Source organism: Canis lupus, chromosome 10 (genome assembly GCF_048164855.1).
Source record: "Canis lupus baileyi chromosome 10, mCanLup2.hap1, whole genome shotgun sequence".
Lineage (NCBI taxonomy): Eukaryota > Metazoa > Chordata > Mammalia > Carnivora > Canidae > Canis > Canis lupus.
The window spans coordinates 37,525,391-37,551,848 of record NC_132847.1 but is presented as its reverse complement, the minus strand read 5'-3'; the positions used below and the strand labels follow the sequence as shown (position 1 = coordinate 37,551,848).

Below are 26,458 nucleotides of genomic sequence, written 5' to 3'. Positions count from 1 at the left end.
GATGCGGCAGCATTTGTGTGTGTGGCCAATTACATCGGCACCTCTGGGGTTGATCCCACAGGCCTTTCTCAGGCAAAATTCCTGTGAACTTCCAGCAGACCCCCCACCCTTTCTCCTGAGCTCTATCTGCAGGAGGAGGCCCTGGGCGGCTGGAGATGGGCTTTGCCTGGAGTTCTTAGCCTCCTGAAATCAATCTGAGTGGGAAGAGTGATTTATATGAGCACTAGTCAATGCATTATTAGAATTAATATCATTATTTTGCTGCTTCCCTTTTTAGGTTTTTCCTCTCATAAATCAATTTAGTTCGATAAGATTGGGCTGAGTTTTGGCTGCATACAGACAAGAGTGTTCTGCGTGGTAGAGCAAGGACCATTTGGTGAGGTCAGACAATGCCTCCATTGTTTTCTGATTTATTGAAAGCTCAGGTCTTGCTAGTATTACATGCACTCGTTGATGTTTTGCAAAGCAGGGATTAGTAAGATTTTTTTTTTTTTTTGACCTGAAAGCCATCTCCATACAGCGCTGGTTTCTCAGAGTCCTGAGTTTGTCATAAGCTGCCTTTTCCACAGCCAAGTAACGGCCACCAGAAGGGTGGGTGGGTGTTTTTCTAATCATTCTTTCTTTCCATCTTCATGTTTAGCCAACACACACACTAACTTGCCCCATGTCTGTTCTGAGGTTCCTAACTGCCTGCAGAAGAGGATCTATTTCCATCTTTTTCTTTATCATCATACTGATTACACATCCTGGTGGTGCGATCTGTCTGGTCGATGCTACCCTGTTGCCAAACCAGCGCGGGCTGGAGTCTCCCACCGGAAGCCCACCAACATGGGCATTTGGGGGCATATGCGTGGGGGCTCAGATTCCTTTTCAATTGGCTTCATGTGCCTTGTGCTAATGTTTACTGCCTGCTTCTCAGAAACTTGTTGCAGAAGTCACCAGGGAAGACTAAGGTATTTTTCTTACAAAAGGGACAACATCAGAAAGGCTTAGCTATAAGCCTTCGAGAGGAATTCAGAAATACCTGATTTCTCTCCCAGTCCAATCAGGCTCACTTTACCTCTTTTGCCTACTCCAATCTTTACCCTGGCATCTGCCACCCACCTGCTTAACCCACCTTCCCAAAGTTCCATGCAATAGCTTTTGGTGCCAGGACTCCTTGCCTGGGGGCTCCTCTGGCCCCTTTTCTTCTTGGTGCTGGACATGATGCTTAGGAGAATGAACTCAGGAGAATAGGGTGCATTCCTGCCAGCACACACCAATGTTCCTACCAAGAATTTGGATGTTAACCCTTTTGAGGGTGGCCGCAAGGCTGGTGGGGCTTTGCTTTATTAAATTTAGCAGAAATTTATGTTAGAGTAAGTCTCAAAGACATGGGGTTTTCAAAGCCAGGGTCGTATATGTAACAGTCACCCCCTAAATAGTTGTTGAATCAACCAATTTGTTTTTTGTGGGTTTTTAAAAAAGATTTTATTTTATTATTTATTTGAAAGAGAGAGGGAGAGAGAGAGAGAGAAAGAGAGAGAGGGGCAGACTCCCTGCTGAGCATGAAGCCTGATGCAGGTCTCAATCCCAGGACCCAGAGATCACTGACTACCGACTGAGCCACCCAGGCACCCCTGTTTTCTGTTTTAAGAGAAATTATTAAAATAAAATTTAAAACTCCCTCTCCCCCCACCCCTCTCATACCGAAGAAAACTTTCACAAGTAAGGGCTTATCGCTGTCTCATTGGTGACAATCTCATGTCAGAGCTACAGAATGGGCCCTCACTTCCCCAGGCAAGGTTTGGAGCTGGGAATTCTCAGAGTAGCCTTAATTTGACTGGAAACATAACATGCCTACATGTGAGCACAGCATATTGTACCATGATTGCTCCCCCAATCCCAATTCACACAATTTCTCTGGCTAACACGTGCAAGTCTATTTCTTCCAAGGGGGGACATTACAAAGGAAAATGAATCAAGAAATTGCTTTTGGAAATGGAAAGAGATCTTTAAAATGTTGGTTCTGGACTGCACACCATTGAGACAGCAATCAAAGGTGGCAAAAGCTTGACTAGTGGTGTTACAAGTCAGGGCCACTCTTACTACCATGTAATTCCATATTCTAAGGTAACAGGTTTCATTTCATCTATGTCATTAACACAGTATTCTGGGAAGCTGACACATTATTAGCCCCATTTTACTTATGCCAAAATTGAGGCTCAGGGAAATTAAGTGGCTTGCCCCAACACTCAAAGGTATGGACCAAAGCCAGCGTTCTCATTTTCCTTTGAGAAACGCTGTTCAGCATGAACATATTTTTATGTTTAAATAGCAGCACTTATTTGAATATCCTTCCAACCAGGCTTTGAAGTCCTTGGTGGCGATGATGATGATGACACTGATGATGATGATGATGACAATGGAATCCATTTATTTTGATCCACTACATTTCAAATATGTACTATGCCTGAATGTAATGTAGTCTCCAAAATGACCCTGTAAGTTAAGGTAATATGATTAACTCCATTTTATTAATTAGGAAAAGAAGGACTCAGAGATGTTGATTAACTAGTCAAAAGTCACACAGCTGAAAAACAGCCAACTTCTGATTTGGATGGTGCTGTGTGTATCCTCAGTAACTATTAGATTTCGCTGAACAAAATATTTGGTTCCAAGGCTTAGGCAAACTGTTTTCATGTCTTTTTCCCTCTACAGCTCAGATTTTCTTTCTCTTCATTTCTCACAGTGGGCATTTCCACCTGCTACCCCATATAATATTTTGCAATGTGAAATTAACTAGTCCCAACACAGAGTTGACCATCTGGAACATAAGGCACGAGCTGCAAAGGAGGGCAAAATGTAAGCTTCTCTCTCTCTTCCTCCCTTTCTTTCTGTCTCTGTCTCTCCCTTTCTCTCTTAATAGCTCCATTTGAGGCTTAGTACTGTCCTACCTTTGGCTTCTCAAAGATAGCATAGATCAAGGCCACTAAGAGAGACGCACCTATTTACTTCAGTAAGCCTCCTTGTAAATGATGCACCTTTTATACGATGCAGCCTTAGCAAAGTTGGCTGTGAAAAAATCAGCAGAACAAAGAAATGTAGAGTCATGCCTCAACCGCTGCAATTGTTCATGGATCATTCCAGATAAGGATTCATTCTTTTTTTGAAATTGCGGGGTTGCTCAGGAAAATCAGGAAAGTTGTGTTTAGCTCTCACATCGGAAACACACTAGCTGTGTAGCTCCAGGCTATGTAATTTTACTGAACATACTTCCTCATCTATAAGATGGAGATAATGCTATTCTACTTTCTGCTCCTAGAAGGATTAAAATATACTATTCTGGCAAGTAGAAGGTCCTCAACGAATATTGCTTTCCTTGGGGAATATGTGGAATATAATTTGGCTTTATCTCCAAAATGAAAGGTTATAAAAACTGTGACCATTAACTCTTAGACTTGTGTCTTAACACAGGGAAGCATTCAGAACTTATTGGTTATGGGGGATTCAGTTTACCCTTTCACTAACCACAGCAGCCCAGCTGTGAGGACCAGCCTGGGTGCTTTACCACCTCTAGGCCCAAAAGTGGTGAGGAGAAGGAACCTCGAATTTAAATTCTAAGGTCTGGAAGAAGAGTGTCACAGAGAGAGACCATGTTGGAAAGGGGCAGTAACCTCAGGTGAAAGAACTAGGGGAATAAATATCCCGAACTTTCTCTCTTCCCTCCCTTCCATATCCTGCAAGGGTCTTCCATTGGACGAACTTAACAAGAAGCCCAAAAGCAAGGCTTCCAGGGAGCACAGTAGGGTGAAGAGGGGTGAGCAGTCTAGAGGGGTAGGGAAACCAGGGAGCTCACCTTGCCTAGCCCATGAGCCCAATGGTCATGCATCTTCAACTTCCTGCAGCAGCATTTTATTCTCTTTTGGGTCTGGAGTCACCACCCATTCTAGAATAGCTGCAAGTTCCAGGTATGGGGGATGTAGGATAATTGGGGCGTGGCTGTCGTTTTATGCAGACTTCCAGGCTAAATCGTATTTTCAATCCTCATTCCATTTTCCTTCCTTTCTTTAATTTACTGTGGTCTGCTCTACATTTTATGGAGCTATTTTAAGCATACACAGGAGATCTTCTTGCCATACACAGGGAACAATCAATGTTCTCACTTAATAATTCATTCTTTCATTAAATGCCCCCAAGTAATTAAATAAAACATTAATAAATTCCACACTGATATTTGCTAAAGTTTTGTTTCTAGAGAATTTTACCTGTTGGAGGATATGCTGGGACCATGCTTCACTATTATGAACAATGAAACAAGGAAGCCTTTACAGCATACAGTCACAAAGTCCTAATTTCATCTTAACAGTTATCAAATGCCTTCTGAGATACTTTATGGACGTTGCATCCAATACTGAGATGGCTCTAAGAAGTTTTAAAGGAATCAAGGTTCAGGGAAGCTCAGTGTCTCACACTGGATCACATCAGGCAGAATGAGACTCTGGGTTTGTCTGGCACCGAAGCCTTGCTCTTTCTGTTATTCTCTGGCCATTTAATCTTTCTCATGCTTCTATGGGGAAGTAGTTGATATGGAAAAAATATCCCAGTAACTCACAGAGTTGTCCGTATTTAACTGTGTGAGTAGATATGTGCGAGTGTATGTGGGTGCACATGCAAGAAAGAGAGAGAGAACCAAGTGTGGATTTCAGAAGCTTGAGAAACCACCTCCAAGGAATGTTCTGAATGGATGAGAATGAGGAAGGGGAGAAAACTGGCAGAAAATAGGATCTTCTGCTCTCACCTCATTCCCTTGAGCACACTTCCTCAAAAGAAGTTCAGCCAGCATTTTTCCACCAGCCCAAATGTTTATCTAACCTCTCCAAAGAAGCCCACCCTCACTGAAGGTGATGGTGTCCTGGCCTTGCTATGAATCATTAGGAGGCACAAATGCTCCTGAAAGGGCTTTCACACTAGTACTGGGATCACATTCCTTTACAATAAATTGTTCTTCCGATGACCTCCCTGTTAGCACGTTTCTGATTGTTTCACATCATCCTGTAATATACTTCTTTGCTTTCACATTAATTTTTTTAAAGGTGTGGATTGATGCTAAATCTCCTGAAGGTCCTCCAAATGCTAGGATAGTCTCTTTGCTTAGAGAGAAATGTGCTCATTTCTGTACACATCCCCACTGCTCCCCAGCCCACACCCTAGAGAACTTCTCTGTGGAGTAATGGTCCTATCGGTCCCTCTGTGGTCTCAGTAACCCCTGACCCCTGCCCCTCCCTCAGACCCACAGCCAATCAGTCATCAGGTCTTGTTGGACATATGTTGTGAATGTCTTCCTCCTTTCTCCAGTGACCACCATAGTTTAAGCCCTCATCCTCTCCCCTTTGACACACACTCCATGAAGTTTTTTGCATGACTGAAAAAATGAACCATTTTGAGAAAGCATCTCTTAACCACCTCTCCACTCCCTATCCATGTTCCACTGAGTCACTAGCATTAACTTTGAAATATTTAGATTTGATCATTACAAATGCTTAAACTACTTCCAAAAGTCTCCCAATTGTCTAAAAGAATATTCCAAATACTCTAACCCAACATGACAAGGGCCCCACCCTCCTTGTCAGGTGCTCCCCGCAGCCTACCACATTCCTTATTCATTTATGCCTCCCTGCCTTTGCCCACAATGTGCTTTCTCCCACAATGCTTATCATCCTACTTCTCATCCCACCTCCTGCATTGGCGTGAATACGTGGTGAAGATCACCACTACGCTAGGAAGACTGATTCAGCTATAGCTAGAGGAACAATATCACTTATTATACATGTGGCCAGTAGGGAGCACTCATGTATGGGAGGTGGACCTAAAAACGTGACCCATCCTTCTCCAGGCTCAAGTTATCTGTGATATTTCCTATGTTGCTGTAGGAACAAGGAGAGGACAGGCCTATGTCCATGGGCTCCTACAGTGACCTAATTCTTTGTTAGTTCTTTCTGGCTTTTGATAACACAACCCTAAATTATCATGCCAGTGCCCAAAGGAAGGGGCAGAGGGTGATAAAGGGAACTGGTGGGCAACATCAGACAGAGGGACACAGAAATTGATGCACTTCTTGTAAAATTGCTATCCTGACCTCCTCCATTCTTTACTGGAAGCATCCATTGGAATGTACATGGGATCGGCGCAGACTAGAATAGTTCAAATGTTGTTTACCTGCAGAACATTTCCTTCAAAAGAGATCTTGGGAGCACTATAAGAATAAGTCAGATAGAAATGCAGCTGGTCAGTGCAGGGGAGCGAGAGTACTTTCTGGCCTGCCCAAATCCCTCTCCACGGTGGCCTGGGAAGCCCCCAGGGTTGGAGCCCAGTTGGAAAGCCCCTGGAGAAGACCAGTATCAGATGGGTCTGGCCATGAGAGAGGACTGACTCTCCCCCAGGCCAGAAGGCCCAGTTGGGGAGGGCACAGGAGGTCCCATTACAAGCTCTGGTTGAGTTTTCTGTATTAACTTTTCATCGAAGAGTTCTAACAAAGCTGTGTTTCTTTTACCTTTGCAGGTCCCTTCCTTGAGACGAGACTATGGCTGCATCATTTGTGGCCTGCGTGTGTTGTGTCTGGTTCCCGTGGTTTGTTTTCTGGCTTTGAAAACGAAACCGTTCATGGCTCAGAGATGGAAAGCAGACCACGGTTTGTCAGCAAGGCCATTCGTCATGTCCCCCAGAGGGGGCTGTGAACTCCTGCAGCCTTGTGCTCTGCCAGCACGCAGACCACCCATGTGGTGGAGCTCGGAAGGCCACCAGGCAGTGCTGGGCATGGGGCTCTGCTACCCAGCTGGCCTGAGGCCTCAGCCAGCTCCCAGCTGCCCCCCAGGACACAGGTCTGAAATCATCCAGTGTAATGGTCCTTGGAGACCACATTCCACCTGGCAGTCCAGGTCTCTTGTAGGGTGAATCTGAGATGGGCCCAGGGTAAACTTGAAAAAAGGTCCAGCATGACAAGAACTTCTCAGATCTGCCTCAGAGCAGAGCCCAGTGAGGAAATCACTTTACTGCTCTGTTAAAAGTTGTTTGGCTATGTTTAAGCTGAACTCTTTTGTTTTTTACTGTTCTGCAGAAAGCTAGTTGTAAAATGCTCTGACATACAGCAATACAGCAAAGAACTTCTGTTAGCAAATGTCTGCACCTGCTGGGCGGGGGGATCGAAGGAGACATGTGGAGGCATCCTTGGAAAGAGGAGTTCTTGAGGCAGCTGTCCCGGGCATGCCAGCACTTCTCAGCAACTCTGCCTGGCAACTGACTGAAGATGCAGTGGTCTACGGTGGCCCCCCAGACCTCTGGGGCTGGCAGCTTGCAATCTGTGCTCATCACAAGTTTCACAGGTGACGATTATGCAAATTCCTTTGAGAACCAGGGTACGGAGGCAATGCTGATGACAGGACTCCATGTCTGGGGAATGTCTTCCATGGGAGCCCAGCAAGGTGCTCTTGTCTCCAGGCAAGCAGCCCTGGCTGCCTCCAGAGCTGACAGCAGGGCCACAGAAGAGGAGCCCGTTGGCTTTGCCAGGTTGTATCAAGACTGAGCATAGAGCTCAAGCCTCCTGAATCCATAAAAGACTGGTGCAAACATCCCATGTCGACCTGGAGAAACAGCATAAGACAAAAGGGAAACTAACTGTAATTGGGCTGAGTGACCAACAAGTTGAATCTAAATGTATTTAAAGCCTTGTTCCCTCTGATGCATTTGTTCATTTTTTTTTTTAATTTTTTTTTTTAAATATTTATTTATTTATGATAGTCACAGAGAGAGAAAGAGAGAGAGGCAGAGACACAGGCAGAGGGAGAAGCAGGCTCCATGCACTGGGAGCCCGACGTGGGATTCGATCCCGGGTCTCCAGGATCGCGCCCTGGGCCAAAGGCAGGGGCCAAACCCCTGCGCCACCCAGGGATCCCCATTTGTTCATTTTTATACCGAGTGATCTCTGACTTACATTGTAATTTTAATAAAGATAAAGCTATAATAGAGAAAGCATGGAAGTATGTGTTTTCTGGCTTTCTCACATCTGAACTACTGAATATCCTATCTCATTTGTCCTAGGCATATGAATCCAAGGTGCTGTACCATTCACCCAGGGCACACTCCCAAGTGCTTCCCTTGCAACTACATGGCTACCAGGCCCACAGTTGATCCAGACCCCAGAATTGATCTGACCTTTCAGGGCTTCCCAGAACATTACATCCCGGAAGTAATAATAATCCTAGCCCTCCAGTCTCTCTCCGACTGATCCCTGCCCAAGAAAGCCCTCAGACCAGGCCTGTGCTCCAGGGACTGGCTGGGTTACCAGTTGTCCCAGACCATTTGGCGCTTTGTCAGCTCCCACACTGGATGGTGACTCCTGAGTCAGATTTCCCAACTTCATGACTTCAGCATGTGTGGCCGAAGGGACTGGGCAGTCATGCTCTCCACAACATCTGGCATGCTCTGTCTCTTGGGCTTCGTCTTGCAAATTTTCTAAGGAAAAAAAAATCCTAATTATCTCATTTTTTTTTCTTCCCATTGGGTACAATGGTGAGTTTTGGTAGGAGGAGGGGATGTTGGAAAAAAAAAAAAAAAAAAGCTCTTACTTCATCCTGTGTATTATCTGTTTTTGAAATCCAGTGATAAAGATGTATGTGGGAGAGAGGAGGGCTTTTGGGTGGAGGACGCATTCCAAGACCTAGTGGCCTGAGCAGTCAGTCAGCCAGTCATATGTTACCACAGATGATTTATATGAATACGATCAGTATTCCCCAGACTGGGGGATGACCATCACTTACTGTGGCCAAATCTCCTTGGAAAAACAAAGGAGAAGAGCAAATGGCACTATCAGTGTGAGGAGAAAAAGAGAGTTTAGAGAGCAAGTAAATGATGAAATGGGGATTAAAAAAAGTAATAGCCAGAGGGAAGAACCAGGAGACAATTCTCCACCTCACAAGAATTAGTTTTTTCTGTTTTCCTGATAATCTCTCTTACTTTTAAAAGAAAAGATATCTTTCTTCATTATATTAATGCCCTAGAAGTGCTTTGCTGCATCAGACATTCTGAGAACTGTTGATTTAGGAGTCTCTCTTATGTTGGGATATACAACTCCTAGTCGATGTCTGAAATTCATTTAGACTTGGTAAAGGCTCAGTGAGTAACTGGAATAATGAATATGAATTTTTTTTAAATTACCTTCACTAGTGAGGGAAGTTTTTTGCTTTGGGGACAAAATAGGTTAAAGTGAGGCCATCACTGGCTTCTTTTTTTCTTCATTTCTTATTTCCCTCCTTTTTCTTAAGAGAGTAATTTTTAAAGAAGATAAAGACCACCAAGTGGCAAGTAGCTCCCCCACTCATATTTGTGATCATCATGGAGCCTTGGTCTCAGGCATTCTTGAACAGAGTGTCACATGTAACGAGAATCAAAAAAATGTCTTATGTGGATACAGGCAATATCCTTGGTGGTCAGCTGATAACTCGGCATCAATGCCACTTCCTGCTACATTCTCCTCTGTATCACAGTGGAGAAGCCTGGAAACACATTTCTCAGAAATCTTCCCCTGTATGTTCGGATGCTGGGATCTGCCTCTCAGAGGTGCTTGCACAAAGTTTGGAAGCCTGAGCTCTCCCTGGAGACTTCCAGGAGATGCGTGGTCAGTCAGCAGATGCGAAGGTTTCCAAGAAAGCTCTGGAGAATCACCTGCTCCAGAGTTATAGGCCAGTGCAATTCCTGGAATTGAAATAGTGACTTCAGGGCAAGCTTTTGAGAATTACCCACTCCAATACTGCAAGGAGCTGAGATCAGCAGCAGCAGTTTCCTTTACCTTCCAAAAGTTTTGTGAGCTTCTGGTTCTCTGAATTAACACAATTACTGCTTATACCTAGAGTGGCTTCTATTTCCCTGACCAAGCTCTGAAAAATGCAGCATAGGAGTGGGATGAGATCAGTTAGGGAGGAAGTGTAGATAAAGAGGATGAGGAAGCATGGAAGCTACCTCCTACCTCCCCCTGCCTGGCACTGCCCTCCAGCTCCATGGGGCCAAGCCAGGTGGCTGGTAGACCACCTCTGTTGCTCCTCAGGGTTAAATAAAAATGGCACCCAGGACTACAATTTACTCTTTCCCTAACTTAAAGCAACAGTCTTTAAGTATCCTGCTTTTCAGATTTCAAACATTAATAGCACAACTTCTGGAATATATTGATTCAGAGTTAAAAGGAACTACCATGTCCAACACTCACTCAATGGAATATCCCGTAAGAGCAGAGTAAGTCAAGTAGAAAAAGAACATTTTGGTCTCTTTAGTCTATCATTAATCTCAGCAAAATCGACTGTTTACTCCTGAATACAATCCCTGCACATGCACACATGTGCGCGTGTACACACACACACACACACACGCACAACATGGTAAGATCACCAGAGGGGGGGCTGAGCACTGCCAGTATATACAGACACTCAAAATTCTGTTAACTGAATGAGTTCTCAAAATCACAGAGAGAATTCCAGGACATAGGGTTTTCAGGACAAAACAATCTCTTAGATGCAGAAAGAACATTGAAACTTTTTACTTCTTCCATGGGAAAGCTAACAAACACCAAAAGATCTTTCCAACACCTGAAGCTAAAGAGGCTTCTTGTTTACAGGTTATGAATTTCTGGATCTCTAAGAAAGAAAGGAACGTGAAGCTATGTCCTAGAACCACTCCCACCCTTGCCCTAAGAAGTATTTAACAACATAGAAACAATTTCACAAGTATGCCAGCCAGAGTACCCCAATAAACAGTTCCTTCTAACAAAGAGTTATTTAATATCTCCACAAAATATTAAAACATCAATGTCAAGAGCAATACATACAGTATTTTGGAATTACCCTAGAGTGCTGTCTCAAACTTGGTTTCTTCCTGTGGTAAAAGAGAGTAGAACGTGGAAGCTCAGAGTTTGCTCCCTTGAACTGGCCACTTGTAATTTGCTTTGTAACTTGGGAAAAATCCCTTTGCTCCCTTCAGTTGCCTTTCTTCAACTGTAAAACACAGATAATGGCATGTACCCTCCCATCCCCTAGGACTGTTGTGAGGATAGAATAATAATAATGTCTTAGAAAATAGGAATACTTTGGGACACCTGGGTGGCTTAGTCTGTTGAGAGACTGACTCTTGATTTCAGCTCAGGTCATGATCTCAGGGTCAGAAGATCGAGCCTGTGGCAGGGTCAGTGATGAGTTGGCTTGAGATTCTCTTTCTCTCTCTCTCAAATAAATAAGTAAATAAATAAATAAATAAATAAAATCTTTTAAAAAAGAAGTAAACGAAATCAAATATTTTCAGCATAGAAACCATTACTAAAATCTTGTGTTCCTGATTATAGTAACCCTATGTAATTGCTCAGATTTTAAGTTATCAACTTTTAATGACAAAATAAAAACCCTTGATAACGTATTATTGTGGCGTGGGAGTGGATAGTGATTTTATTCCACTGATTTACAAATAGTAAATCTGCAACCACGCAACATGGCCATTGCACACCCATACTTACAAATGGGAAAGTCCATAGCAAAATTGGAATGGCAACAGCTGGTCTGTGAGTATGAGATTGGAGTGGACCATGTCCTCACTAATAAATGTCAGCTTGATTTGAATTACTTGCTAAAACACAGCATAGACAAAGCCAAAAAGGAAAACCAAAGCTTTCTCGATAAAATGGAATCCCAGAGCATAAATAAAAGATTCCACCTGAGAAGAATGATTTATTATCTCTCACTCAAGAAAAGGATGCTCAGTCCATTCTATGTGACCACATCTCTTAAGCTGTTTGCTACTGGTTTATAAAAAGCTCATGCATGTGTGTACACAAGCACACAGACACACACATACACCCCCCACAGACTTATTAGTTCAAATAAAAGAAAAACTAGAAGTTATACATTGGTTATTTGAAATGAAACTAAGAAAGTTTATTCTTTTCAAGAATTGATACTTCTTTGCCCCCCCCCCCCAAAAAAAACAAATTACCCAACACCCAGGTCAGAAACAGTGAAGAAGTTTACATTGGCCAAAGAGAACTTGGGATTCAGGCCACCAGAGGTTACCAGTCCTTTGGCATTAAAGCAAGGCTGTCACATAAGAAAAAAGACTGAATGTCTAAAGCTTGTAAATGCATCATACCAAGCATGAAGATGTGCATGAATTTATTCTGCATCAAACTAGTTTGGACCATATATGATTCATGTTCTTATAAACTATAGCTATCTGATAAATGCTGGAAATAATTATCATTTTTATTAATATCATTATCAATATAATTATCATGATTATTATAAAATAATAATCATTTTATAACATTAAACCCTTCATTCTCCAAGTTCTCCAAGCTTCAAGAAATATTACACGCTGTGAGAATGTTTACATTTTTGTGAGAAAGATACCAAATACCTTTTCTATGAGCAGCCATCTAGAAATGAAAGGCCATAATGTATTTTTTCCTTTTTTTAAAGTTATACGTTGAACTATTTTCCAACATAATTTAGGCAGTTTTCCAAATCAACATGAGATTTTTGAGGATTTTTTTTAAAGGTTGTTATAGTTTTGTTCCACTGTGAAGATGTGATCAGCTCACCATGGATCACCACTATCCTATCATTATGATAAGTGGAACTATTGGGATAAAACAGTACATCAGTGGAGAAGTCACTTGAGGGCTCAATGATCAACTCTGTCTTCCATTTAGAAAAGCTGATCGAGAAAAAGCCAATATTTCATTTACATTATACAAACTGACAACCATTTAAAACTTTGGTTTTCTCTCATGCAAGCTCACCTAAGGAGCTCTACCATAACTGGCAAGAATAGAGATTCATATTTTCTTAAACGTCTGTTTGACTCTCACTTAGAATGAGAATGTTTGACTCTCAGAGGTATAAATAATGAAGAAGTCAGGAAGAGTAGGAACACCTCTGTTGCTCTGAAATTCTCTCATTTGGCCCTTCTGCATGTATTGGCTTTATCTTCAAGCTGGTTTCCTTCATGATCGCAACTTGGTTGTCAACAGCATTTAGGGCTGTATTCTTCCTTGTTCATGTTCATCAAGCAAGAGACAAAAGCTCTCTCCTACTTGTGAAATAAAATTTTTTCCCTTAAGTCTTATTTGGCCACGTTAGTCCCATGGCCAACCTTGGATCAATAGTTGCCAGGAGACCATCAAGTGTGAAATGTCATAAGCCCTGATTCCCTAAGTAATGACCAGCAAAGGAGATTGGGTTGGTATCTCTGGCTGAACCAGGGATTTAATCCCCTGAAACCAGGGACAGAATGAACCTCCCTTGAGTTATTGGGCTGCATTATATGTGGTGATAGAACATCTGAAGAAAATCAGATATTTTGTTAGGAGAAAGAAATGGAAAATGAATGCTAGAAAATGACTGACAATGTCCATCTTAGAACTCAATGGGCTTACCAGGAAAAGTGGTATGAAGAATTTTGCCACTAACGGTGTGTCTCGAATTTATGTGGGGTGGTGGTCCACCTTTAATAGAAAGAGATGTTTCTAATTATAACTGCGTATGCTTCTACCTACCCCCAGGAAAACAGATTCTAATTTCCTTAAGAGAGAGGGCTGCAAATAAGTTCAAATAGCCTGATAAAACTTTATCAGAGCGTTATAAGAACTGTAAAATCAATTGAAACAAAGGCATTCCCCATATCAGCAAAAACAGAGATAGTAGCTACTCATTCAGAACAACAAGAAATTGCAGGAAGAATATAGTGAAATAACAGCCAAAAAGCCCAAATGCTTTCAAGAAGACAAAATCACCCCACCATAGGAAAGAAGGAGACTGAGGTGGCTTTGGGAGTCAGTATTTCTATTAGATAGAACTCCTAGCTGAAGATGTGAAGATAGCTGCTAAGAACACTTGCTGAGCCCTGCTTTCTTTCCCAAGTGGAGAACAATGTTTCCTATTAAAGAATATCTTCCAAGAACATCCCCAAAGGTAAGTGGATTAGATTTCCCTACTCACTGTACCACTATAGGCAAGCTATAGAAGAGGAGACCTAGTAGCACCCCTCTTGGGTAGATCAAACTTGATCTTGGGTAGATCAACAAGGCATGGCCTCTTCACCTGCACATGCTTCAGTATTCCTATTTTGGAGCTAGAGAAAAGGAGAAAGGAAGCAATTAAGGACCTTACAAAAATCAAAGAAAACTATGGGCAAACCAAATTTTTTAAACTGGAGTATAATACACACCAACATACACACACACACACACACACACACACACACACTACTGCCTGAAATTTTCATATCACTAAGACCAAACTGCTGGGCTGAAATCATCTTGAATTAGGTAGAAATGATAGAACCCAGGAGACTACTGCCCACAACATACTCCACTGAAGAAATCCACTATACAATGATAAAAGGCCATGTATTATAGAACAAGATTCAAGCATTCAAGCAACCCTGATAGTCTAAAATGCTGAGGAGAAGAAAACACAACAAAATGATTAGGGGTGAATGCAAAGTCCATTATTTCCATTGAAAGACTCAACTCCACCAACAGAGGGATACCTGCTTAACAGCTATGAGTTTTGATTGGGTCTGTCGGTCGACCTCAAGTTTAATATGCGATCATTAGTGTAATGTAACTTCTTTAAAAATCAATATAATATTTAGATCACAGAAAGTGAAAACTTCACCATTTTCCAATTGGATCAGACCACATCTGGGTTTCTGGATAACTGTGGTAAGTTAATGGTGATGCTGACAAAGTAAGGCATATTCAGAGGAGGGTGCCTGAGAGAGTAAAGGCTCAGGTAGCCATGTCATAAATGTAAGAGAGAGGCCATGCTATAGTGTTGGAAATAAAGTCCATTTGTGTTATCCAGAGAGCAAAGACCGAGGCAGCAGACTTGACTCATGTGTAAGAACAAGAGGACACCATTAAGTACCCTATATCACATGCATGAGAGGCAAGAAGACAGACCCTAGAGCCAGTGTGCCTCGGTTTATATCCTGACTGTCACATACTGACTCTGCAACCTTGAGTGGGTTGATGAAACCCTCTGCGCCTGTTTCCTCATCTGCAAAACAGGGGTAATATCAGCCCTATGCCATGGGATTCTTAGAAGGAATACATGAGTTATAAGAAAAGTACCTAACACTGTGCCTGACAAATCATAAGCACTGTATAAATCTTTGCTGTTAACACAAAGAGCCAGCTTTTTCATAAACAGAGATGTCATATGTTTTGGTTTTCTAAGGCTATTACAACAAAATAGCTTCTGGGTTGCTGGGAATCTTTGGTGTTCTTTAGTTTATGGAAGCATCAACCTGATCTCTGCCTTCATCTTTGCATAGAATTCTCCCTATGCAAATGTGCCTGTCTCCATATTTTGCCTTTTTATAAGCAGGCCAGTCATTTTGGATTAAAACCCACACCAATGACCTCATTTTAATTTGATTATCTATCTCTGTAAAGACTATCTCCAAATAAGGTCATACTGTGAGATGCTGCAGGTTAAGACTTCAACATACGAATTTGGAGGGACACACTTCAAGCCATAATACCATGTCACTGGAGATCTTAAAAAAGAAGCCAGATGATCAGAAATGTTGCTGGTTTCATCCTGCAATGCAGCTAATTGAGGACATGCTTTTACAAAACAACTATAGGGTCAAATCAGGACTCCCAGCATGCAATTTAAGGTACAATAAAAAGCTTGATTTCCTAGCCCACAGGCCTGACTTGGCCTCACAAATTACAGTGGTAAAAGGACAGAGCAATATTGCTGTTACTCCCTTTGCCCATTTTCCTGTAGAGATAATAGGGGAAGTCTCTTCCTATTACTCCCTCAAGGCTGCCTTCTGGCTTCAGCATTCTTTTCATTCCACAAGTACCAAGCTTTCAACAAAGTCGCACCTGGGGGAAATAATATTCTATCACTTCTCCATCTTCATCTCATTTCATCCCCCCAACAATTATAGAGACCACAGACATCATATAGTTTCATTCTTGTGTCCACATGAGAAAACTGAGAAGGTAAGCTTTTAATCTGAGGTCATGTAATTAATTAATGGCAGTGCTATGATTAGGTTTAAGCTTCCTGATAATCTATCAATTGCAAGTCGATTTATTGAGCATCTCCTATTTGTTGGCACTGTGCAAAATATTAAAGATTGAGACCCGCTATCAGTTCAACCAAATCCCTGAAACTTCCAGCATTGAATTAGAAGCGACATCACTCCAGGCCAAGTGGACTCCTGTCCACTCTTAACTAAGCCATGATCATCAAAGCTCTCAGGACAGTTTTTTCTTTATTTTGGCATAATTACATGTGGACCACCCAAAGGCCTTCACTTCAACCTCCTACTGTAAGTAACATTTGGAAATGTTATTTCTCTGCTCCTTGCTAGAACTGATCCCTCAATATTTGCTATTCCTCGGCAAGTGTTGGAGACTGTGTTTTGTCTCTTCTTTCTCCTCCGACAGACTCATACCTTGGAGAGGATGGTACTGTCATTTGAATTGGGCATCTTGCCACAGAAAGCGACGGTTTAATTTTCCCGGACTCTAAAGCCACTTCTACTCCTTAAACTCAGGTTATCAACAGGAAAAAAAAAAAAAAAAAAAACCAGGTTGTGCCGTCCCCATTTATCCAAGGGCAGCCTTATTAAGTGAATGTTAGCAATCAGGTTTGTTATATAGCAAACAACCAAAATACAAAATTTCAGGGGAAATCAACAAACAGCTGGGGTGTTTTATTTATGCGTATGAGGTTTTTGTTTGTTCTCACACATCAATGAGTTGAGAGAGGTTCAGCTACTGATGTGGTCTGAACTTGGCTGGGCTTGGTTCCAGCCTGTGGGTTAGTTTAGAGCTCCTCCACATGTCTCTCACTTTCCCTGGACCAGCACTTACCTGAGGTATGTTCTTTCGATAGTAAAAAAGTAAAGTACAAGAGGGCCAACCCAATCTCACAAGTACATTTCAAGCCTATACTCACATAACATCCACAAACCTTCCATTGACCAAAACAAATCACTTGGCCAACCCTAAAGTCAAAGGGTGGGGAAGTACCCTGCACCCATCATGAGGCCATGTAAAAGGTGTGCAGGTGTTACACTACTCCAAAGAAGTGGAGGTCAGACCTCTAATTTGACCTGCCCCAGTAAGGCAAAAGACTGCTTCTTCAGCTTGTCCATGATGGCTCACCCACTATCACTCACTAGATAACCTCCCTTCCAGCAGCACAGAGCTTTATCTTTGACCATGGAGCTATCTCACCTTTTCCTTTCCTCCCCAGATTCCATGACACCTCTTTTTCAAAAGCAGTTCTTCACTTCTCATGCTGTTTTATTAAAAGCTTTCTGGCAGGCTGGGAAGCTGAGGAATCCCACCTGCATCTAATATATGATAATTTACTAATGCAACCCAGCACCGTAAGCTTTTTTCAGCAGGTTGTTGGTTGCTTGTTGCATTGTTGTTGGCCAATTTCCAAAAATCATAATCAGAAAAGGAAAAAAGAAACTATTGAGAAGATGATTATCCAAACATCTGAGCCATCCTCCATCCTCCTGGTAATGAATCCATATTGAGTGAGACTAGCATTTGGAACAATAACATCAGAGGAAAAGAAAACGAAAGATTCTCGTTAAAGTAAATAGGTCCTACAAGTCTATCTTTGCAGACCCACAATATGGAGTCAGAGATTTAGTTGTTCACACCTCTCTCATATTTTCAGAGCCATTAACCAGGGTGGACTTGTCAAGGTTTCAACATTGTAATTGTTTAGCTCTAAATTTCCCTGCTGGCTTGGGCCTGAGGTTTCCAATAACCACAGGCAAAGGCAGAAGTCAAAATAGATAGTGGATGGAGGAAGGGAAAGAGCCCAGCATCAGGATTTACTGAGGTGGGAGGGCCGGGGGTGGTGTGGAAAGAAGGTAAAGGCTGCCAGAGGCAGAGCTGCTGAAGAGCAGGGCACAGGACCATGACTTTTCACTCTCTCAAACTGTAAGTAAGCTTTCTACTTCCCAACACAATGAAAACAAGCCTGAGCTGATGGTTCCTTCTCATATAACCAACCTGGAAGAACCACAGAAATAAGAAGCAAAACTAGATTTGTGAAACTAACATAAAAATGATGGGGAACCCCTTGGTAGACTGAATATGTGTTGGGGACCAAGCTGGGGCAGTGAAGTGAAGTGATGAAGTGATGAAGAACATGTTGAGGGGAAGTTCTCAAGTTCTGCTCCTGACCACATTACCTTTGGAGAACAACTGCCTGCTCCACTGTGGAAAAGAAGCTGGCAGTGTCAGCCAAATGGGAGGTGGGTCAAACCAGGGCAGTGCCAACATCCTGCTGGGTGAGGAACTGATGAAAAAGTGTGGATTGGCCAGCTGGCTTTGAGCACTCATTCCTCTACCTCCTCCGTGCCCCTTCACCTCAGAATTGGTGGATCACAATTAAACGCTGTGTTCTTCAAATTGATTTTGACTTCCACTCACAATAAGAAAACACATTTTACATGGTGACCCAGCATGTATACAGCCCTGTACAAATGAAAGACAGTTTCAAAAACAACATGCCTACTGTTGGGATGCCCTCTATACTTTTCAACCTAGTCTAGTCTAGTCTAGTCTATTCCAATCCAATCCATTCTGTTTCTTCTCCCTCTCCACCCCTCATTATCCTCCTCCTCCTTTCTTTTGTCCATCCCTCCTCCCTCCCCACCCCACCCCCATACTCACTACATTGATTAAATTATCCATAGAGATAATTTCCTTCCCAGGTTACTTTTTCAGAGCATCTAAAGGAAGATTCTGACCAAAGTTGTGAATTAATGGAGAGACAAAAATTGGGGTGGTGACCTTGAACACTGCCTTGAAGGTCACGCCTGCCTCTCTTCTAGAAGCGGAGTTTGAACTTCTCCATCAGTGGAGATTACTAGACATAATAAATATTACCCCTAAAGGAAGAAACAATTTTACTATAAAATGCTATCCTCAGACAAATTATGACTTCTATCTGGATACTCAATAGACATATTCTCAAGCAGGTTTTAGCAGGTTTGCCATACAAAGAATTATTTAGAAAATTCAAGTAAGAGGTACTTGGGTGGCTCAGTGGTTGAGTGTCTGCCTTTGGCTCAGGTTGTGATCCCAGAGTCCTGGGACTGAGCCCCATGTCAGGCTCCCTGAAGGGAGCCTGCTTCTCCCTCTGTGTCTCTGCCTCCCTCTGTGCATCTGTCATGAATAAATAAAATCTTAAAAAAAAAAAAAAAGAAAATTCAAGTAAATGTAAATCCGATAGACTGCTATAAGAAATATGGGAAATAAAGGAATTCAAATAATTTAGTATAATTAATTGTTACCTAAAAAATTAATAAGCAAAGAAAAAAATGTATATCCATAATAACCCAGAACAAAAGTTTTAAACAATATCAGCAAGGGGATGGCAGAAAGGGATGGATAGCAAAAAGATATGAGAACGTGTTAACATGTTCAACTTGTTCAATGTGAGATTATAAATGGATGATAGGTGATAAATAATAGAAAGATGATAGATAGATGGAATGTTGGTAGATCTGAGATAGCTAAGGGGATAAATAAAAGTATTTTAGACAGAGCTAAATAGATAGACAGAGACTCTTATATTAGCTAAAAATGGTTTTCTCTTACATATCAACAATATATAGTCTATGAAAGAAATTAAAAGAAAACACAAAGTTAAAGGATGAAAAAAAAATTCAGGGAAAATATAAATCAAAGGTCCGAGTATCAATTTTAATATCTGACAAAGGAAATCAAGGCAAAAAAAATAATATCAAGAACAACAGGGACACCTGAGTGGCTCAGTGGTTGAGTGCCTGCCTTTGGCTCAGGGCATGATCCCGCAGTCCCAGGATCGAATCCCACACTGGGCTCCCTGCATGGAACCTGCTTCTCCTTCTGCCTACATCTCTGCCTCTCTCTTTATGTCTCTTGTGAATAAATAAAATCTTAAAAAAAAAAAAAAGAACAAGCACAAACAACATAACCATCATTGGGATATGTGAACCTCACAATATAAATCCAATATATATGAAGTAACAATGATTAAACTAAAAGAAATAGAAACAAGACAGCCTCCCTCCCCCACCAAAACAAGCATAAATGATGTAGTCACATTTGCCCTTACAGCATTTGATGGTTTCCTGCTGTCTCCAGGATAAAGTCCAATATCAGGGCTTGAGAGGCCCTATGTAATCTGGCCTCTTTTACCTCTCCATCAACATTCTTCATACCTCACTCTCTTCAACAAGTTCTGTGATCTTTTTGAATTTATTTTTATTCTTCATATGTGTCTTCTCTCTCTTATTCAAAACCATAATGTTTACTGTTCTAACTGTAACATCTTCCCTGCCTCTTCACCTGCCTATCTCATATTTATCTAAACTATGGTAGATTAGATATTACTTCTTCCACAGAGCCTTGAAGGTACTTGTCATTTCATAGCACTCCACTCACTCATAAATTTCCTGTTTGACTGCCTATCTACCTCACAAAATTGTAAGCACTATGAGGAAAAGACAGTGTCTCGGGTCGTCACTGATGTACTTCTAGTGCCCAGGACACTGAATGACAGAGAAAGGAATTGAAAAAAGTATTTGTATAGTAACCGAATCCAAAGGGGGGAGGGGCATTTGTATAGTAATAATCCATTATTACTGGATTATATATAATCCAATATAATGGATTATTTTTTTATTTTTTGTTTTTTAAAGGATTTTATTTATTCATTTAGAGAGAGAAAGAGAGAGAGCATGCAAGCAGGGGGAAGGGCAGAGAGAGAGTCCCAAGCAGACTCTGCACCAAGTGTGGAGCCCCACGCATGGCTTAATCCCATGACCCTGAGACCACAACCTGGGCCAAAACCAAGAGTTGACTGCTCAACTGACTGAGCCACCCAGATGGCCCATGGATTCTTTTTTTTTAAAAAGGAAATTAGCTCAACTTCTGGCTCAACATGGCAGAATTAACATGTGCATTCATTTCTGTTTCTGCCCCGTTTCTGCCCCCCTCACAGAAAACTTCACTAAAATGCCAGTAAATTAATTTTTTGATGAATATATCCTCTAGAACAACAAGAAAGTTACTGGAGATAGCTTATTAAAGTCTATAAAAGATGAAGCCAGAATGAATGGTGTTAGTTGGACATGGAAACCAGTAAGAAGCAAGATCAAAACACAAAGAACTGGAAAGGCTCAGTAATTGAAGGCACAGGGTGTTTCAGAATACAGGGGTTTGACTATACAGCTAAAAACAAGTAGATTGATTGAAGGTCTTTATGAAAAATGCAGACACCTTGCCACCTCCTCATCTAGCCCAGTGATACCAAGAAGCCACCCTATACCCAAGCAAAAGAAAAGATGTTTACACTGTGGCTAGATTGTTCTAGAAGGACTCAGAACTTAGAGACAGGTAAGGCAGAGAGTAGAAGTGAGCCGCTATATTGAAAACAAGATTAAATGAAATTTTGAAACCCATCCCTAGTTACTTCCCCACTTTGTTTGCCCCATCTCAGACTGGTGACTGGAAGGGACAGTTGCTTGCAGAAACTGACAACTCCAGTAGAAAAGTCTATCCTTGTTGATGATAACAAATCAACTGCCACATCATAATTTGGTGAAGTCCACCAGTCCTACCTTTGCACCTGCAGGTTTTTCCATTAGCTTCTGGTTCCTGATTTTTTTTTTAAGATTTTATTTATTTAGTTCAGGAAGAGAGTGACAGCATGAGCAAGAGGAGCAGACTGGGAGGGAGAGAGAGAATCTCAAGCAGACTCTGCACTGAGCACAGAGCCCAATGTGAGGCTTGATCCCTGGACCCTGAGATCATGACCTAAGCTGAAGCCAAGAGTTAGATGCTTAACTGACTGTGCCACCCAGGTGCCCGTCCTGATTCTTAAATATGCATAAATAAAAAATATTTCTACTCTTAGGCACTTGAGGAAAACTGCTAACCTAAAAGAAAGAGACCAGAAAGGAATTCAAAGACAAGGCAGGAAACAGAACAAATATTTATTTTTAAAAAATTATTAATATTCTAAGAGAGATAAGAGGAGATTCTATACCCATGAAACAAGAGCAGAGTGCCTGTAAAAAAGATTTTCAGCAAATAAATAAGAGCTATTGGAATTTAAAAATATAATTGACAGCTTCTCTGTGGGCTGGGACACAATAATATATGTAAAAATAAGCTGTGTTTCACCCAAAATTGTCTGTTTGCTGATCTTTGCTCAGACTTCCTAAACTATACTTGAGTATGCAGATGCCTTTCTGTGCAGGGTGTGCCATCTTGGAGAGGAGGCAGCAACCCTGGTCCTCCTTATCCACCCACTCTTAATTCCTCATTGTGGTCTTAGTCTCAGGCCCAGTTTTTGTTCCAAGCAGTGTCACCACTGCTATTCCCAGAGACCCTCAGGCAAATAGAGATCAAAATAGTTGTGTGCATAAAAGAGACTTGACTAGAAAATGACACAGACTTAGAGAGGTCAAGTGACCTGACCAAGATCACATAGATAAGGGACACAGACAGTAAATCCTAAGTTTCCTGATACCTCCCATTTGTTTCCTCATTCATTCCTGGTGAAATATGTAACAGTGACAAGACTTATGGAGTGTTCCTGCACTTAGGGAGCTCACAATCAGGTGAACAGAGAATGAAGCAATCAAAACTGTTCCAACTGATGCTGAGCTGGAACTGTCCTCAGGAATAATGTCCAAGAAGGGTGTTTTGCCTGAATTGAGTCCTAGTGGATAAAGATGAGAAGGGAAGGAGATAGGGTCAAGATAGAGGTGAGAATGACTACTGTGCTTTAAGGGATGGCACTTCAGTGGTTCTTGAAGTCTGGACAGCCAAGATCAAATGTAGTCACAAGAAGAGTTGAGACTGAAGCATCATCAGGGAAGAACCAGATCTGCCAAGAGCAAGTATGCCATGCTAAGGAGCCTAGACTTCCACCCACAGCCAGACAATATATACACTTTCAGAGTTTTGATCAGGTGAGTGACTCTTTCCCACCATATAATCCATTTATTGATATGGATTCCAAAGGTTACAAAAATATAAGAAGGGAGAGACCATTGTGAGGTTGGTGATTAGGCCTGAAAGAGGCAGATGATTTAGGTGAATGGAAAAAAAAGAGGGAGGACCAGTTGGAAAAGGAGGCAGTAGCACAAAACAAGGTTGAGAATGAGAGTGTTGAGTACAAGGAACAACCATAAGAACCCTCTCTCTCCAGGAAATAATAAAAGACAAGGAAGAGGGTAGGACGGGTAGGGCCAGTTGAGGAAGACACCAAATTGAGGAGGTTAGACATGGCTCAGCATGTTGGTGCTACTCCAAACTTTCTCCCCAATGATGGAGGAAAAGGAACCCCAGAACTCTTGGGTAGTAGTCAGACGTAGACTTCAATAATCTCAGAACTTCTTTGAAATCTATGGTTCATCATACAAAACATGAGTTTTGTATTCTACTTTACAGAAGACTGATATAAAAGATGTGTTTAATTACTTGCTAGTTAAAACACAACTTCCTATACCCCCAAGAAATCCTGTAGGAAACTAGTAGTCTAGAAAGATGCTCCTGTGTCTTTTCAGGTCTCATGAATGCCAATTCCTGGGGGACATGAAGATGCACACGAGTGAGAAATCCAGTTTCTTCAGGTGAGCTGTGAGGTGAAAGAGGTATTTGAGGAAGCTAAATAAACTGGAGTGTGTGGCAGTTTAAAATGAGTGTTAGGAAACCAGGTAAGAGGTTCTTGATATAACCATGATGAGATTTGAGGCCAGAGGTTGGCAGTGGATGGAGAAAAAAAATGACACACACAGAGAAATTTTTGAAGACTTGATGGATGATTCAATATGAGGGCAGGAAGAGAAGAAGGAATCAAAGACAATTGTGACTTTGAACTAGGGGGACCAGATGCCAGGGCTGAAGAGGAGGATATTGAGAACACACCAGCTGTGCATGTCCCTGTGCTTGAAGCACATGTGGAAATGTGTCATAGATGGCTGGACTCAGTGAATAAGACCCAAGGTAGAAACATGAAGGTGGGCATGGGGCTTATTTGCATTGAAGTCATAGTTGACACCACAGGGTGGTTGGAAGCCTGAGTGAGTAAGGGGAAAGAAGGAAACACAGAAAGTTGGGGGTCTCAGCTTTAGGAGAAATATGTAGATGAGTAGTGGAAAGGGAGAGAGGGGCCTCCAAGCAGGAAAGAGGAAAAGGCATATTGACCATTAGATACTACACTTCCGATTACATGTAGCAGGAAAAAACTGGATAACGAAGAAAAGGGGGAAATTCCTTGGTTGGTGTACCAGAAGAGTCCAGGTGTAGACCCTGACTTCGAGTATGACTAGAGTCCAGTGCTCAGATGACGCCATCAGAACCCTGTCTCTCCACCTTGTCACTCTTCCTTTTCCAGTGGCTTCACTTGGAGGCCGACCTTCTCATCATGACAGCCCCCAGAACCTCCACGCTTTTATCTTCTCATCTCAACAACCTCAGATAAAAGAGAACTTCTCCAGCCTCAAAGTTCCAACAGAAATTTCGAACAGAAGTTTCAGATTTGGTTCTGATGGGACCATCCTAGTGCATGGGCCCATCCTCAAACCCAACACGCTGGCCAGAACTGGGGCAGCCCCCCCAAGGGTCTGAACCCAAGCTTACATGAACTAAGCCCTGGGCAATGGGGCTTCCCCAAATGAAAGATGGTTATGGAACTTCCATAAAAGGAGAGAATGGATGTTGTCAGAGAGGCAGAGAGAGGGTCCACTGGGAGAGGGGAAGGTTTCAAGATGCTGCGGGTGGAGAGTGGCCAAAACACACACCTCCATACAAAGGCCAAAATGGGGGCAATCGAGACCCCACTGCACCAAGATAAACAGGAAATGGGGTGACACCTCTCCCCTCTACATCTTCACCCTGCCTTAGTAGTGAGTCTGAGGACAGTGAAGCCCCATCCCAGCTGTCCTCCCTCATGGTTCCCAGCCTGACACCCAGAGCCCCGGAGTGCACATTGTCCCCATCACTACACCTTTCCAGAACTATGCCATAGCCACTCTGGTTGAGGACCACCAGCCTCTCTGGCAATGAGAAAGTCCCTCTGGCTTTAGAAAGCAGCTCTTGTAATATGAGAGCCAGGTCCTTCCTGGCTGGACTTCCCCACCACACACATCATTCAATTCCTTCTTTCCCAGCAGGTGAAAGAACCACCCCTCCTCTGTCCTTTGCCTCTGACCCACCAATTGTTTGCTGAGGCAGGACCAGTGACTCTCCTTGGATGGACTTCAGATTTCCAGTTCAGCCGGGGCTGCTAGGCTGAGATTTAAGCAAGGATCCTGAAGGGCTCATGTTATATGAATCATCTCCCTAGCGCCCGGAGACATCAAACCACACTTTATCCCTCACTCTTTCTTTGCCAGCCGCTTCAGCTCGTTGGCGTTTAAAGCAACATCCCTGGCAGCAGCTCATCTGGAACATCCTGGCCCGCTCCCCTTTGCGTGATAGTGAGCACCCTTTACTGCAGAGAGCGATGAAGAGAGAGTCGGATGGACAGATGGACAGGGAGAGGGGAGTCCCGCAGACGGTACCGATGAATATGGATTTGCAGCATCTGCGGGGGGAGGCGGGAGCCATGGCAATCAAGTCCAATGCTGCAGGAGCTCGGATGGACCGACAGGAACTCCCCCTAGGAATCCGAGTGGGCTCTTTCTTGTGTGATGTTTTGAAGCATGTCAGCATTCCTGGGCACTGTCAGCCTCCTCCAAATGACCCGAGAGGGGTTGTGAATAGCAAGTTCTCACCGCCTTGGGCTGTGCGGAGGGAAATGCTGGGAATACTGTTTTAAAGGCTTCCTCTCGCTGTGAAAATCACAGCAGAAATACCTCATCCTCAGCTCCCCATGTACCCTTGAAGATCAAGGGGCAGATAAGCTAATCTATTATAAATTCTAATACAGCACAGTTCCCTGACCAGAGCCTCTTCTTCGGTGCCCCGAGCGTTTGCCAATACTTCATCCAAACCAGTTCCCTTCCTGGAGGCCTCTCTCTGTTCCTCCCACTTGTGCCAAGAGGCACCTTCTCTATGCCTGTGCTCTCAAAATGCATCCATGCACGCGGATATACACACATGAGCACACATGCACATGTACACACACACACAAATAAAGCTGGACCCTGGTCTTCCTTCCAGATTTATGACCCTGCCTTACTCAGCCTGCCTTAAAATGATTATTTTTCACTCTCAAAATGTTTGAATCCCACAAAGGGATGCTTAAAAACACCAAAATGGTAACACACATGTGCGTGCACACACACACACACACATGCACATATACAAACACATGTCAGGGAGACTCTCAAAGCTTTTCTAGGAGATATTTGTTTCTGAAAACCTGTCTTGAGATTTCAGCCTCAT

At 42.5% G+C, this 26,458-nt stretch overlaps 1 protein-coding gene and 1 long non-coding RNA gene across 5 annotated transcripts in view; one reads left to right on the top strand and one right to left on the bottom strand.

Annotated features, from left to right (window-relative positions):
* CCDC171 (coiled-coil domain containing 171) overlaps positions 1-26,458 on the bottom strand; it is a 467,902-nt gene that overhangs the window by 61,615 nt on the left and 379,829 nt on the right. Inside the window, exons 26-28 of one of the 4 annotated variants that reach the window (XR_012037999.1) lie at positions 8,321-8,490; positions 6,199-7,619; positions 732-2,481 (exon numbers count right to left, since the gene is read on the bottom strand). The gene's annotated coding sequence lies outside the window, so the exon portion shown is untranslated. Of the gene's footprint in view, positions 1-731; positions 7,620-8,320; positions 8,491-26,458 lie in introns of those variants that run through there. The other 3 variants (XR_012037998.1, XR_012037996.1, XR_012037997.1) reach the window with 3 other exon arrangements.
* Positions 13,771-25,970, top strand: LOC140641478 (uncharacterized). Its single transcript, XR_012038006.1, has 3 exons — positions 13,771-13,982; positions 23,635-23,700; positions 25,465-25,970. It is a non-coding gene; the product is annotated as an uncharacterized lncRNA (long non-coding RNA).